Raw genomic sequence first — 14,098 nt, forward strand, 5'->3', positions numbered from 1 at the left:
TTCCTATTCAATATCTCTATTTGGATGCCCAATAGACATCTTACCAGCAACCTAAGCCTGCCTTCTGTTGTTCCCCATATAAAAGAGCATTTTTTTTTTAAATCGGTCGTGGGGCTTGAACAGCATTTTTTTTTTAAATCGTGTAATGGTGGCTTACACCTGTAATCCTAGCTACTCAGGAGGCTGAGATCTGAGGACTGAGGTTCAAAGCCAGCCCAGGCAGAAAAGTCTGACTCTTACCTCTAAGCACAAAAAGCTGGAAGTGAAGCTGTGTCTCAAGTGGTATAGAATGCTACCCTCGAGCAAAAAGCTCAGGGACAGTGCCTTGGTCCTGATTTCAAGACCCAGGACCAGCATGCATGCACATTCTTGTGTGTGTGTGCATGTGCTTGTGTCTGTGCACACGTGCACAAGCACATGCACGCGCGCGTACACACACACACACACAAAGCTAGGTGACTCATGCCTATAATCCTAACTACTCAGGAGGCTGAGACCTGAAACTAAGGTTCAAAGTCAGCCTCAGCAGAAATGTATATAAGACTTCTTTCCAATTAACCAGCCACAAGCTGAACTGGAGGCATGGCTCAAGTGATAGAGCAGAAAAAGATAGGAGCGGGCTGTGAAGGTGGCTCAGTGGTAGAGCACTTGCCTTGCATGCATGAGGCCCTGGGTTCCATTCCTCAGCACCACATAAGCAGAAAAAGCTGGAAGTGGTGCTGTGGCTCAAGTGGTAGAGTGCTAGCCTTGACCTGAAGAGCTGAGGGACAGCACGCAGGCCCAGAGTTCAGGCACCACAACCGACCCCCCCCCCAAAAAAAAAAGCAAAGAAAAAGAAAAAGACTAGAGCAAGAGACCCTGAGTTCACACCGAGGGAGAGATTATTCTGGACTATCCAGATCAGTAGTTGTAATCACATAGAGATAAGGGTCTCACTGGCTTTCCTGCCCTAGCTGGCTTAGAACTGTGATCCTTAGGCCTCAGACTCCTGAGTAGCTAGGATTACAGCCACTGGCACCTGGCTAAAAGTCTAATTTTATTATTATTAAGGTGATGTATCCCTTCCTTTGCTTTCCCTCAGTTACCCCCTCCTATCCCTGCCCATAAGTCACAGGTCATTTTCCACATAGAGTCTGCTGTGATACCATGTCTGCATTTGTTTGTCCTTCCTCCCTCTATTCTGCACCCCTCCTTATCCTCTCAAATGACAGAAAAAAAGAACAAAAACAAAAAGCAAAAACATTACCAACAGCAACAACATCCACAAAACATCTCATGTTTCCATTTCCTAGAATTCATTTTGATTAATAGTATTTCAAATGTGCAGAGGCATTACACCTTTGGATTCTGACCCTGAGAGTCTCTTCCTTTAGTTTCACTGTTTGTGATGCTGAGAGTGCAAGTCTCATTTGTAAAGAGATGTGTCTATAGTATTCATCAACTGGGGGCCTAGCTACCCTGTGTTTCAAAATGAGAAGTAGCATTTTGTGTCTGTATTGCTAGAGGACTTCCAGGTAAACCGTGGAGGTTACCATCCACCCTGCACCCTGCCCTGCTATGCCATTTCACCACCAAGGTCTCCTGCCAGGTTCACTGTTAACCCCTCTCAAGGCCATCGTGAGTTGCAACATGGCAAACCCCAACTCATCAGCAAACCCCTCTGTTGAAGGTAAGTGGAGCACATGTTAGTTCTTAGCTTGACAAGGTTGGCATTCTGATACGGACCAAGCACCAAGAACAATTCAAATAACCACTGTAATTTGGTTTCAACCAAATCCAATTAGTCAACTAGCAGAATGGCTGTTGGCACGATCTGCCCATCCTGTGTGTTGAGAAAGGTGAGCAGAAAACATGAATTTCAGCCAAGAAAGCTTGTCAGTTAGGGTCAGAGTTAGGGATTGGTTCTGGTTAGGGTTGGAGGTAGGAAAAGGTAAAGTTTAGCTTCAAACTGAAACTTAACTTGAAGAATTATGAGTAAAGTTGGGATGAATGTAAACTAGAATAATCATGTTAATGTCAGGATTCTAACATAATTAAGGTAAGGGTTTAGGTTAGGTTTAGGGTTAGGAAAAAGGTAAAGTTTAGGGTAAAATGAACTTATTTATAAGAATTACAAGGGCAGGGAATGTGGCTAAGTAATAGAGTACTTTCCTAGCATGCATGAACACTTGGGTTCGATTCTTTGATGCCACATAAACAGGAAAAGCCAGAACTGACACTGTAGTTCAAGTGGTAGAGTGCTATCCTTGAGCAAAAGAAACTTAAGGACAGTGCCCAAGCCTGAGTTCAAGCCCCAGGACTGGGAGGAAGGGGGTGGGTAGGAGGAATTACAAGTCAAGAGGATTCTGGGAGGATAGAGTGGTGACAGAGAAAAGTCAGAGCTTCTGATCAAAAGCACGGGGCCTAGAGTTCAAACCCCACGACTGACCAAAAAGAAAGAAAGAAAGAAAAGAACTAGGAGCTGGGCACTGGTGGCTCATGCCTGTAATCCTAGCTACTCAGGAGGCTGAGATCTGAGTTCAAGCCCGAGGACTGAAAACAACAACAAAAAACAGCTGGAAGTGGAGCTGTGGTTCAACTGGTAGAGTGCTGGCCTTGAGCAGAAAAGCTCAGGGACAGTACATCAGCCTCAAGTCCTAGAATAGGCACACACAAAAAATTTAAGATTTTGGTTTTGGTTAGGGTTAGGTTTAGGAAAATGGTTTAGAATAAAAATGAAATTTTAAGAACTACCAATCTAAGGAAAATTAGAATCGATGTAAAGTAGAATATTTGCATTACTTTTAGGATTTAGATATTATTAGGGTTAGGGTTAAGTTTAGAGTTTCAGGTAGGATTAGGGGTAGGGTTTGGAAAGCGTAAGGTTTAGAGTCAATTTCAAACTTATTTTTAAGAACGAAGCCACGTAAAAGCTAGGATAAATGTGAATAGAATATTGGTGTTAGTATTAGGAATCTGGTATCATTAGGGTCATAGTAAAGGTGTAAAGATTAGGGTTATAAAAAAGTTAAGGCTGAGTTTCAAACAAATTTAAGAACTAGAAGTCGGGCTGGGAAGGTGGCTCAGTGGTAGAGCGCTTGCCTTGCATGCATGAGGCCCTGGGTTCGATTCCTTAGCACCACATAAGAAAAAAGAAAAAAGCTGGAAGTGGTGCTGTGGCTCAAGTGGTAGAGTGCTAGCCTTGAGCTGAAGAGCTGAGGGACAGCGCCCAGGCCCAGAGTTCAGGCCCCACGACCGGACCCAAAAAATAATAATAAAAAATAAATAAATAAAAAATAAAAAACATTTTAAAAAAGAACTAGAAGTCATATAAAAGGGTGAATATAAATTAGAATATTTGTATTAGTATTCTTGTAAAATTAGGATTAGGGTTAGGTTTCTGGTTATGTTTAGGGTTAAGATTAGAAAAGATAGGCTTAGGATAAAAACAAACATTTTAAGAATTGTTGAGTCAAGTGAAAGAATGAATGGAAAGTAGAGGATTTCTCTCACTGGTTCTGGTATAATTAGAGTTATAGTTGGTTTTCCAGATAGGGTTAGGTGTAGGCTTATAATTTGGAAAACAGGTTTAAGGTAAATCTGAAACTTATTTTAAGAACTAGGAGTTGAGTGCAAGAAAGAACAAATATAAATTAGAATATTTGTCTTGGTATTCTTGAACAATTAAGTTTAGGGTTCAGATTAGGAAAAGATCAGGCTAAGCATAAAAAATTTATTTTAAGAATTATGACTTAGGTAAAAATAAGGGTTAGGGCTAGACATTTCATGAATGTGATGAAACTTACCAAAGAATAATGAAAGAATTCATGGAGAACACAAAAGGCTAAATGAATTTCAAGAGATGGCAAAGGGGTATAATGAAAAAACAGCCATTCAGCTAAAATAGATGAAGGAAGGCACAGATTAACAAATCGATGAAATAAAGATGTCAATACAAGATCTAGAAAAAGATTTCAATAAAGAGATAAGAACCCTTAAATATGACTAAACAAAAGGCAGAGGAATAAAATAAACCAAGTAGAAAGCCTCTGTGGTAGAATAGATGATGCAGAAGACTGAGTCTTGGGGCTTGAAGATAGAGCAGAGATAATAGAAAAGAGAAACAAGAAGTGAGCATTCAAGAACTTCAGGACAGCCCAGCGCTGGTGGCTCACGCCTGTAATCCTAGCTACTCAGGAGGCTGAGATCTGAGGATAACAGTTCAAAGCCAGCCCAGGCAGGAAAAGTTCGGGAGATTCTTATCTCCAATTAATCACCAGAAAACTGGAAGTGGCTCTGTGGCTCAAGTGGTAGAGCTCCCGCCTTGAAGAGCTGAGGGACAGTGCCCAGGCCCAGAGATCAGGCCCCATGACTGACCAAGAAAAAAAAAAAAACTTCAGGACGGGCTGGGAATGTGGTTTAGTGGAATGCTTGCCTAGCATGCATGAAGCCCTGGGTTTGATTTCTCAGTACCACATAAACAGAAAAAGCCAGAGTTAGTGTTGTGTTTCAAGTGGTAGAGTACTATGCCCTGAGTTCAAGTCCCAGGACTGGCAAAAAAAGAAGGAAGAAGAGGAGGAGGAGGAGGAGGAAGAAGAAGAGAAAAAAGGAACTTGAGGACTCAATTAGAAGGCCTCATTTTTGGCTTAGAGGTATCTAGGAAAGAGAAAATCAGGCAACTAAGGGGATAGGAAATATATGTAACAGAATTCTAGCAGAAAACTTCTCAAACATTCAAAATGAAAGGACAATTCAGATACAAGAGGCGTTTTTGACACACAAAAGAAAAGAACCTCTTATCACCACATTATGATCCAAACAGGATCAGTAAAGAACAAGGGAAGGCCGGGCGCCAGTGGCTCACGCCTGTAATCCTGGCTACTCAGGAGGCTGAGATCTGAGGATCCAGATTCAAAGCCAGCCCAGGCAGGAAAGCCCATGAAACTTTTTTTTTTTTGCCGGTCGTGGGGCCTGAACTCTGGGCCTGGGTGCTGTCCCTCAGCTCTTCAGCTCAAGGCTAGTGCTCTACCACTTGGAGCCACAGCACCACTTCCAGCCTTTTCTGCTTATGTGGTGCTGAGGAATCAAACCCAGGGCCTCATGCATGCAAGGGAAGCACTCTACCACTGAGCCACCTTCCCAGCCCCCGGTGAAACTCTTATCTCCAATAAATACTCAGAAAACCAGAAGTGGCGCTGTAGCTCAAGTGGTAGAGCACTCGCCTTGAGCCGAAGAGCTGAGGGACAGCACTCAGGCCCAGAGTTCAAGCCCCATAACTGACAAAAAAAAAGAATAAGAGAAGGATACTTGAAGCTGTTGGAGAGAAAAGATGTATTGCTTATAAAGGATAACCAGTTAGAATAACTGCAGATTTTCTTGGTTGAAACTCTAAAAGCAAGGATGGTTTTGGCATGTTGTATGACAAGCTTTGAAAGCAAACAACTACCAATTGAGAATACTGTATCCAGCCAAGCTTTCCTTCACAACTGAAGGAAGAATAAAAACATTCCATGATAAACAGAAACTAAAACAATGTATCTGCACCAAGCCAGCATTAACTACAGAAGATTTACTCAAAGATGTCCTACATGCAGAAAATCAACATGAATGTGAAATAGGCAGAGAAAACAGACCCTTACCAGATGAACAGATAGGTAAAGTAAGAACTGAAGAGACACACCCTTAAGAAAGGTTCAGTTTCAGCCAAGAGCCGGTGGCTCAGGCCTGTAATTCTAGCTATTCAGGAAGCTGAGATCTGAAGATATAGGTTCAAAGCCAGCCTAGACAGGAAGATCTCTTAAGTCCAGTTAACCACCAGAAACCAGAAGTGGTGCTGTGGCTCAAGTGGTAGAGCACTAGACTTGAGCCGAAGAGCTGAGGGACAGGGCCCGGCCCAGAGTTCAAGCCCTACAACAGACTCCCCCACCCCCCACCCCCCCAAAAAAGAAGGCTCAATTCTCCAATCAAAAGACATAGAGTGGCTAATTGGATCAAAAGGCAGGGCCCAAGCTGGGCACTGTTGGCTGATGCCTGTAATCCTAGCTACTCAGGAGGCTGAGATCTGAGGACTACAGTTTGAAGACAGCCCAAGCAGAAAAGTCTGTGAGACTCTTGTCTCCAATAAACTACTAAGAAAATATGCCAGAAGTGGCACTGTGGCTCAAGTGGCAGAGTGCTGACTTTGAGCACAAAGAGGCTCAGGGACAGCACTCAGCCCTGAATTCAAGCCCAGGACCTGTTTTTTGTGTGTGTGTGTGTGTGTGTGTGTTGGTTGCTGGGCTTGAACTTTGGGCCTGGGTGCTGTCCCTCAGCTCTTCAGCTCAAGACTAGTGCTCTACTACTTAAGCCACAGCACCACTTCCGGTTTCCTGAGTGGTTTATTGGAGATCAGAGTCTCACAGACTTTCCTGCCCAGGATGGCTTTGAACCATGATCTTCAGATCTCAGCCTCCTGAGTAACTAGGATTACAGGAGATAGCCACTAGCACCCAGCTTGTTTTTTTGTTTTTTTTTTTTTAGGCAGACTTGTTCATCTACTGTCTACAAGAGACACATTTTTTTTTTTTTTTGCCAGTCCTGGGGCTTGAACTCAGGGCCTAGATGCTGTCCCTGAGCTTCTTTGTGCTTAAGGCTAGCACTGTACCCCTTGAGGTACAGCATCACTTCCAGCATTTTTTTTTTTTTTTTTTGTCAGTTGTGGGTCTTGAACTCTGGGCCTCAGCTCTTCAGTTTAAGGCTAGAGTCTCACAGACTTTCCTTCCGGGGCTGGCTTTGAACTGTGATCCTCAGATCTCAGCCTTCTGAATAGATAGGATTACATGCATGAGCCACCAGCAACCAGCTTACCAGAGACACTTCTGACAAAAACAAATATCTACTCAAGGTATAAGGGTAGAATGAAGTCTTTCAAGCAAAGGACCCTTATAAATAGGCCAGAATAGCAATTCTAATATCAGATAAAACAGACTTCAAATTCAAATTAGTAAGAAGAGATAGAGAATGACATTGAATATTAGCAAAGGGAACTCTCTACCAGGAAGACAATCCTAAACATCTATGTACCAAATGCTGCCAACTAAATCAAACAATAAATGGCCTAAAATTACATGTAGATCCAAACATTGATCATTGGTCAGCACATGTTATCACCTTCAAGTAGATTATCCAGGCAAAAACTCAGCAAAGAAACCTTAAAGCTAACCCAGGAGTGAATATTCTACCCAGTAGTGTCACAATATACATTTTTCTTGGCAGTCCATAGAATATTCTTGAAAATAGACCATATTCTAGGTTACAAAGCAAATCTTTACGAATTAAAAAAAATAGAAATTACACCTTGTATCTTATCAAATCACGATGGAATAAAATTAGAGCTCAACAGCAAAAAACTACATAAAATACTCAAAGTCATGGAAACTGAATGGTAACATTGCTGAATAATTAGTGGGTCATCGAAGAGATAAGAAGGGAAATTCAAACATTTCTGGAATTCAATGTAAATGAAGACACAAATACCTCTGGGACACTGCAAAGGCAGTACTCAGAGGAGAGATTATGAGTGCCTGTCTATATGAACAAATTAGAGAAATCTCAAATCAATAAATCTAATGATGTACCTCAAACTCTTATAAAAAACAGAAACAAGCCAAACCTAAAACTAGTAGGCAGAAATAAAACTAGAGCATAAAGCCGGGCGCTGGTGGCTCACGCCTGTAATCCTAGCTACTCAGGAGGCTGAGATCTGAGGATCACGGTTCAAAGCCAGCCCGGGCAGGAAAGACCCTGAGACTCCTATCTCCAATAAACCACCAGAAAACCGGAAGTGGCGCTGTAGCTCAAGTGGTAGAGCGCTTGCCTTGAGCTGAAGAGCTGAGGGACAACGCCCAGGCCCAGAGTTCAAGCCCCACGACCGACAAAAAAAAAAAAACTAGAGCATAAATAAATGAGAGACTGAAAAAAGCCATATAGAAATCAACAAAACCAAAAGTTGGTTCTTTGAAAAGCTTAATAAAAGCTGGGCACTGGTGGCTCACGCCTATAATCCTAGCTACTCAGGAGGCCAAGATCTGAGGATCGCCATTGAAATCCAGCCCAGGAAGGAAAGTCTGTGAGACTCTTATCTCCAATAAAACACTCAGAAAACCAAAAGTGGTGCAGTGGCTCAAGTGGTAGAGTGCTAGCTTTGAACTGAAGAACTGAGGTACAGTATTCAGGCCCAGAGTTCAATAAATAAATAAATAAATAAATAAATAAACTTAATAAAATGTACAGGCCTTTAGCAAACTTGACTAAGAAGAGAAATTACCCAAATTAATAAAACCAGAGATTGAAAATGGAGTATCACAACAGATTCAGGTGAAATTCAGAATATTATGAGGGAATACTTTATAAGCCTCTATGCCAATAAATGGGAGAATCTGGCAGAAATGGACATATACTTGAGAACATAAATATACCCAAAGTGAGCTAGGAAGCTACCTTCCATCCAAGAAAGTCCCAGGACCAAGTGGAGTTATAGTCAAATTCTATAAGGCTTCCAAAGGAGTACTGATATCAATGCTCCTCAAACTCTTCTGTGAAGAAGAAAGGGAGGAATCATTCTATGAAGTCAGCATTACACTCATCTAAAACCAGATAGAGCCAGGCACTGGTGGCTTATGCCTGTAATCTTTACTCCGGAGGCCTAGAGATCTGATGATCACAGTTCAAAGCCAGACGAGGCAGGAAAGTCCATCAAATGCTTATTGTCAGTTAACCACCAGAAAACTGAAAGTGGTAGAGCACTTGAGTGAAAGAGCTCAGGGACAGCACCCAGGCCCTGAGTACAAGCCCCATGACTGATGGACAAATAAAGCAAAAACCAGAGAGGACCCATCAAAAAAAGAACTATGGACTTATCTTTTATTAACCTAGATGCAAAACTTCCCAATAAAATGGTAGCCAACTAAGTTCAAGTAAAATTAGAATGAATGTAAGTTAGAGTATTGATGTTACAATTAGAAATCCAGTAAAAATTATGGTGGTGGGGGGGGCTTAGGCTTAGGGTTTTCATTAGGGTTAGGATTAGGAAATAGTTAGATTTAAGGTAAAAAAGAATCTTATTTTAAGAACCCTTGGGTTGAGGAAAAATTAAGATGAATGTAAACTAGAGTATTGGCATTCCTTTTAAGAGATTTGGATATGATTAAGGTTAGGGCTAAGTTTGGGCCAGTTAGGGTTAGGGTTTGGAAATAGAAGGATTTAGAATAAAATTCAGACTTATTTTTAAGAATTATGAGCCTTGTAAAAGGATGAATATGAATTTGAGTATTGGTGTTACTGTTAGAAACCTGGTATCATTTGAGTTAGGGGTAGGGGAAGGGTTCTGAGAAGGGTTAGGGCTAGGAAAACAATAATATTTAGGGTCAAATAAAACTTACTTGAAATCCTCTATAGGAAATGGACTCATTACCTTGCTCATGTAACTGTAACCTCTCTGTACCGTATCTTTACAATAAAAAATATATATTTAAAATAAAAACAACAACAACAAAAACTTACTTGAAGAATCATGAGTGGAGTAAAAGGTTTAGTGTAAATTGAGTATTTATGTTACTATTAGGATTTCTGTATAATTCCGTTTAGTGTTAGGTTTCGAGTTAGAGTTAGGGTTAGAAAAAGGGTAAGGTTGAGGGTCAAACAGAAACTTACTTTTAGAAATATAAGTCAAGGAGAATTGGGTGGGGGGGGCGAGGGGAGGATGGGAAGGGATGGGAAGGGGAAACAAAGGAGGAGGCTACAATGCTTGATAAGAAATGTACTCATTATCTTGCCTATGTAATTGTAACCCCTCTGTACAGTATTTTCACAATATAAAAAAAAGAAATACAAGTCAAGTAAAAGTTAAGATGAATAAAGGGTATTTGTTTTTCTATTAGGCTTCAAGTACAATTAGTATTAGAATCATGGTTAGGATTCAGGTTACCATAAGGTTTTATATTTGAAAAAGAGTAAAGTTTAGGATAAACCTGAAACTTTTTTTTTTGGTCGGTCTTGAGGCTTAAACTCTGGGCCTGGGTGCTGTCCCTCAGCTCTTCAGCTCAAGGCTAGTGCTCTACCACTTGAGCCACAGCGCCACTTCTGGTGGTTAATTGGAGATAAAAGTCTCACTGGCTTTCTTGCCCAGGCTGGCTTTGAACCTCTATCCTCAGATCTCAGCCTCCTGAGTAGCTAGGATTATGGGTGTGAGCCACTGAAACTTATTTTTAAGAGTTACAAGTGGGGCTGGGAATTTGGCTCAGTGGTAGAGTGCTTGCCTTGCATGCATGAGGCCCTGGGTTCAATTCCTCAGCACCACATAAGCAAAAAGAAAAAACCCAGAAGTGGCGCTGTGACTCAAGTGGTAGAGTGCTAGCCTTGAGCTGAAGAGCTGAAGGACAGTGCCTAGGCCCAGAGTTCAGGCCCCACGACCGGACCCAAAAAAAAAAAAAAGAGTTACAAGTGTAGTAAAGTTAGGATGAATGTAAACTAGACTATCTGTGTTTCTGTTAGAATTCAGGGTGGAAAGGCATATACATTATAGCTTCCTGAGCCTTCACCAACTGAGTAGAAACCTCATCTCAAAATGCTGCTCTAAACTAGAGACAAGGCATCATAGTGTACACTTATAATCTCTGCCACTTGGAAAAAAAATTCTGCTCTGTTCTTTAAAAAAAAAAAAAAAGTTACAGGATAGCTGGGCACTAGTGGCTCACGCCTGTAATCCTAACTACTCAAGAGGCTGAGATCTGAGGCTCGCCATTCAAAGCCAGCCTGGATAGGAAAGTCCATGAGATTCTTATCTCCAATTAACCATGAGAAAACCAGAAGTGGTGCTATGGCTCAAGTGGTACAGTGCTAGCCTTGAACCGAAGAATTCAGGGACAACATCCAAGCCCAGAGTTCAAGACCCACGACTAAAAAAAAAGCTACAGGTTTGAGCCAGGTGTTGGGTGGCTCATTCCTTTATTCCTACCCCCCCCCTCCATGAGGCTAAGATATGAAGATCAAGATTGGAATCCAGCTGGAGCAAGAAAGACTATGTGACTTAATTTCCAATTAACCAGCAAAAAGCTGAAAGTGGAGTTGTAGTTCAAATAGTAGAGCATTAGCCTTGAAGAAAACAGAAAACTTCAGGGACAGTGCCTAAGGCCCTGACTTCAAGCCTCAGGACAGGTGTGTGTGGGAGGGGTGATGGTGTTGTATTAGAGGATGAGTCTCATCCTTGGCTTTTTCTCTAGAACTGGCCCAGGGTGCTGTGCATGAGTTACCCTCTTCTTGGGGATTATTTTGCTCCAAGAGCTCGGTACCACAAGATGAGCCATAGCCTTGAAGGGCCTCCTGTTTCTTACTCTGTGGGCCAGAGCCTAAGTTCCTGCCATGCTGATAGGGCCAGTTTGTCATATCCCTGGCCAGGGCAACCATGGTTTCCAGTTTCCACCTGCATTGCCACATTGTCTGCTTCCCTATCTGTGTTCTTTGTGTTTTTCTGCCCTTCAGGGGCTCCCAAGACTTATAATCTATCCATGACTTGGTGACTATGCCAAACCTGAAATGTGGTACTTTGCACCCTAAGCCTGAAAATAATAAAGTCCTATAGCTCTTAACAAACCACCAAGCGAGCTAGCCACTAGTGGCTCTTGCCTGTAATCCTAGCTACTCAGGAGGCTGAGATCTGAGGATCATGTTTTGAAGCCAGCCTGAGCAGGAAAGTTTGTGACTCTTATCTTCAATTAACTACCAGAAAACTGAAAGTGGTGCTGTGGCCCAAAGTACAGTGCTAGCCTTGAGCATAAAGAGCTCAGGGACAGCGCCCAGGCCTTGAGTTCAAGCCCCACAACTGACAAAACAAAATGAAGTAAAATGACCAAGTGGTCCAACTGACTTGAGGTCTGAACCTACCAAAGTCTTTGTTCTGTCCAGACTCTGCTCTGGGCTCTGGGAGCATGAAGTGGATCAGACATGGTCCTTGCAATGATCTGGGGTCACACAGACAGGCTAGGGCTGGTCTGAAGGGCCATGGGCATGCAGGGAAGAGCCTGCACCTGGGAAGAGCCTGGCCATGCTGGTGGGCCAGCTCCACATAAAGGAGAAAAGGTGGGGCCAAGGCAATGGCTTGGGACCCTGCACAGGCCCCTCCATGTCGGGGCCTAGTCTCCCTGGAGTGCATGTGAAAAGTCACTTACTAGGGGATGCCTGTGTCCTCCCAGCTCTGGTGCTGGCTTTTGAGCTGAAAGGGTCCCCACAGTAGGGGCTGGAGACCCTCCTATCCCAGCACATGTGATTTGGGCCCAGCATCCTCAGGGGTGTCAGGGCCCATCCTACAGCCCCCTCACCTAGTCCCTGTCCACAAGGAAGCTGGAAGCAAAGGGTCATCCCAGTGCCTAGATCTCCCTCTAGCCACTCCTTCCTTCCTTTCTTCCTTCCTTCCTTCCTTCCTTCCTTCCTTCCTTCCTTCCTTCCTTCCTTCCTTCCTTCCTTCCTTCCTTCCTTCCTTCCTTCCCTTCTTCTTCTTCTTCTTCTTCTTCTTCTTCTTCTTCTTCTTCTTCTTCTTCTTCTTCTTCTTCTTCTTCTTCTTCTTCTTCTTCTTCCTCCTCCTCCTCCTCCTCCTCCTCCTCCTCCTCCTCCTCCTCCTCCTCCTCCTCCTCCTCCTCCTCCTTCTTTCTTTCTTTCTTTCCTTCTTTCTTTCCTTCTTTCTTTCTTTCTTTCTTACCAGTCCTGAGTCTTGAACTCAGGGCCTGGGCACTGTCCCTGAGCTTATTTTGCTCAAGGCTAGCACTCTACCACTTGAGCCACAGCACCACTTCCAGCTTTTTCTGTGTATATGGTACAGAGGAATCAAACCCAGGGCTTCACACATGCTAGGCACTCTACCACTAAGCTACATTGCCAGCCCTAGCTACTCTTTTCCCTGTCCTGCTCCTACTTTATCTCCATTCTGTCAGGCAGTGGGATGGGACTGCCTCAACTATTGGCTTGTTCTCTGCTTTATTGACCATCTCCCACCAACCTGTGAACTTTATTGCCAGTCACTATTCACCCACCTCAAGGATTCAAGCAGATCCCCAGACCCGGGCTGTGGGACCTAAGGGAAGTGCTTTACCCTCCCTGTGCTTGGGCTTTCTGGGGGTACTGCAGAGCCTCCTCTTAGGCCTGGCCCCAGGTGGAGTCTTCCCAGGCTGGTCCTCGCCTGCCCTCAGCTCCCCTGGAGGACAGGATTATCCTCTCATAGACACAGAGTATTCCCCGAGTGTTTGCTGAGTGAAGGAATCAGACAGCGCTGCCCCTAGGCCCTGTGAACACAGGTGCAAAGCTGATGGCTCTTTAACTATTGGATGATTAAATGGCTTTAATTACTGGGAGGTAGCTGTGGTGAAAAGTTGAGCCCAGACCACAAATAGCAGAAGGCCGGTTCAGGTACCAGGTATGGGGCGGAGCCTCTGCTGGCCTGGAGACCCCAGACTGCACCAGCTGGATGTTCAGGTGAAGAGGCAGCCAGGCCTGTGGCCTCAGGTGACCGAGGTCAGGGTCAGTGCAGGGGCTGGAACTTTCCTGCCTCCTCCCTGAGCTGGCAGGGCACAGGAGAAGGTGAGGCCAGACCTAGGGGCCTAGGGCTGGTGACTCAGAGCGGGTAGGCGGGCGGGGTGGCTGGCTAAGTTCCTGCCCTAGAGGGCAGAGCTAATGCTGTAGCCTCAGACCCAGGCTGGGCTTGCCTGGCTTCCCTTGCCAACCTGAGCAATCTAGGCAAGATTCCTGCCCTAGCAGGTCCCAGTTTAAGCTGTGCCAGGCACAGGGCTGACCCAGGCCCAACCACTCCCCCTGGCACAGCTGGGTGTGTATGTGGGGACAACCCACAGCTCATAACAAACATTCATAGAGAGCCTGAGCATGCCAGTGTGGTCTAAGAGGCTGGGAGCCCAAGGAGAGCCGATCTGTCTAACCTGGAGTAAAGGCTAGAAGGACAGCTGGCAGGGAGGAGGTAGGACAGAGTCCCAGTGTGAGCCCTTCAGGCCAGGGCAGGGTAGAGACTGGACTGCAGAGGCTACCTGTGAGCTGAACTGTGTTGTGCAGGCTGCATGGGGTTTGGGGGTCTGGCTGCGTG

This window comes from Dipodomys merriami, unplaced genomic scaffold (assembly GCF_024711535.1).
Source record: "Dipodomys merriami isolate MVZ:Mamm:240054 unplaced genomic scaffold, mDipMer1.0.p SCAF_7, whole genome shotgun sequence".
Classification (NCBI taxonomy): Eukaryota; Metazoa; Chordata; class Mammalia; order Rodentia; family Heteromyidae; genus Dipodomys; species Dipodomys merriami.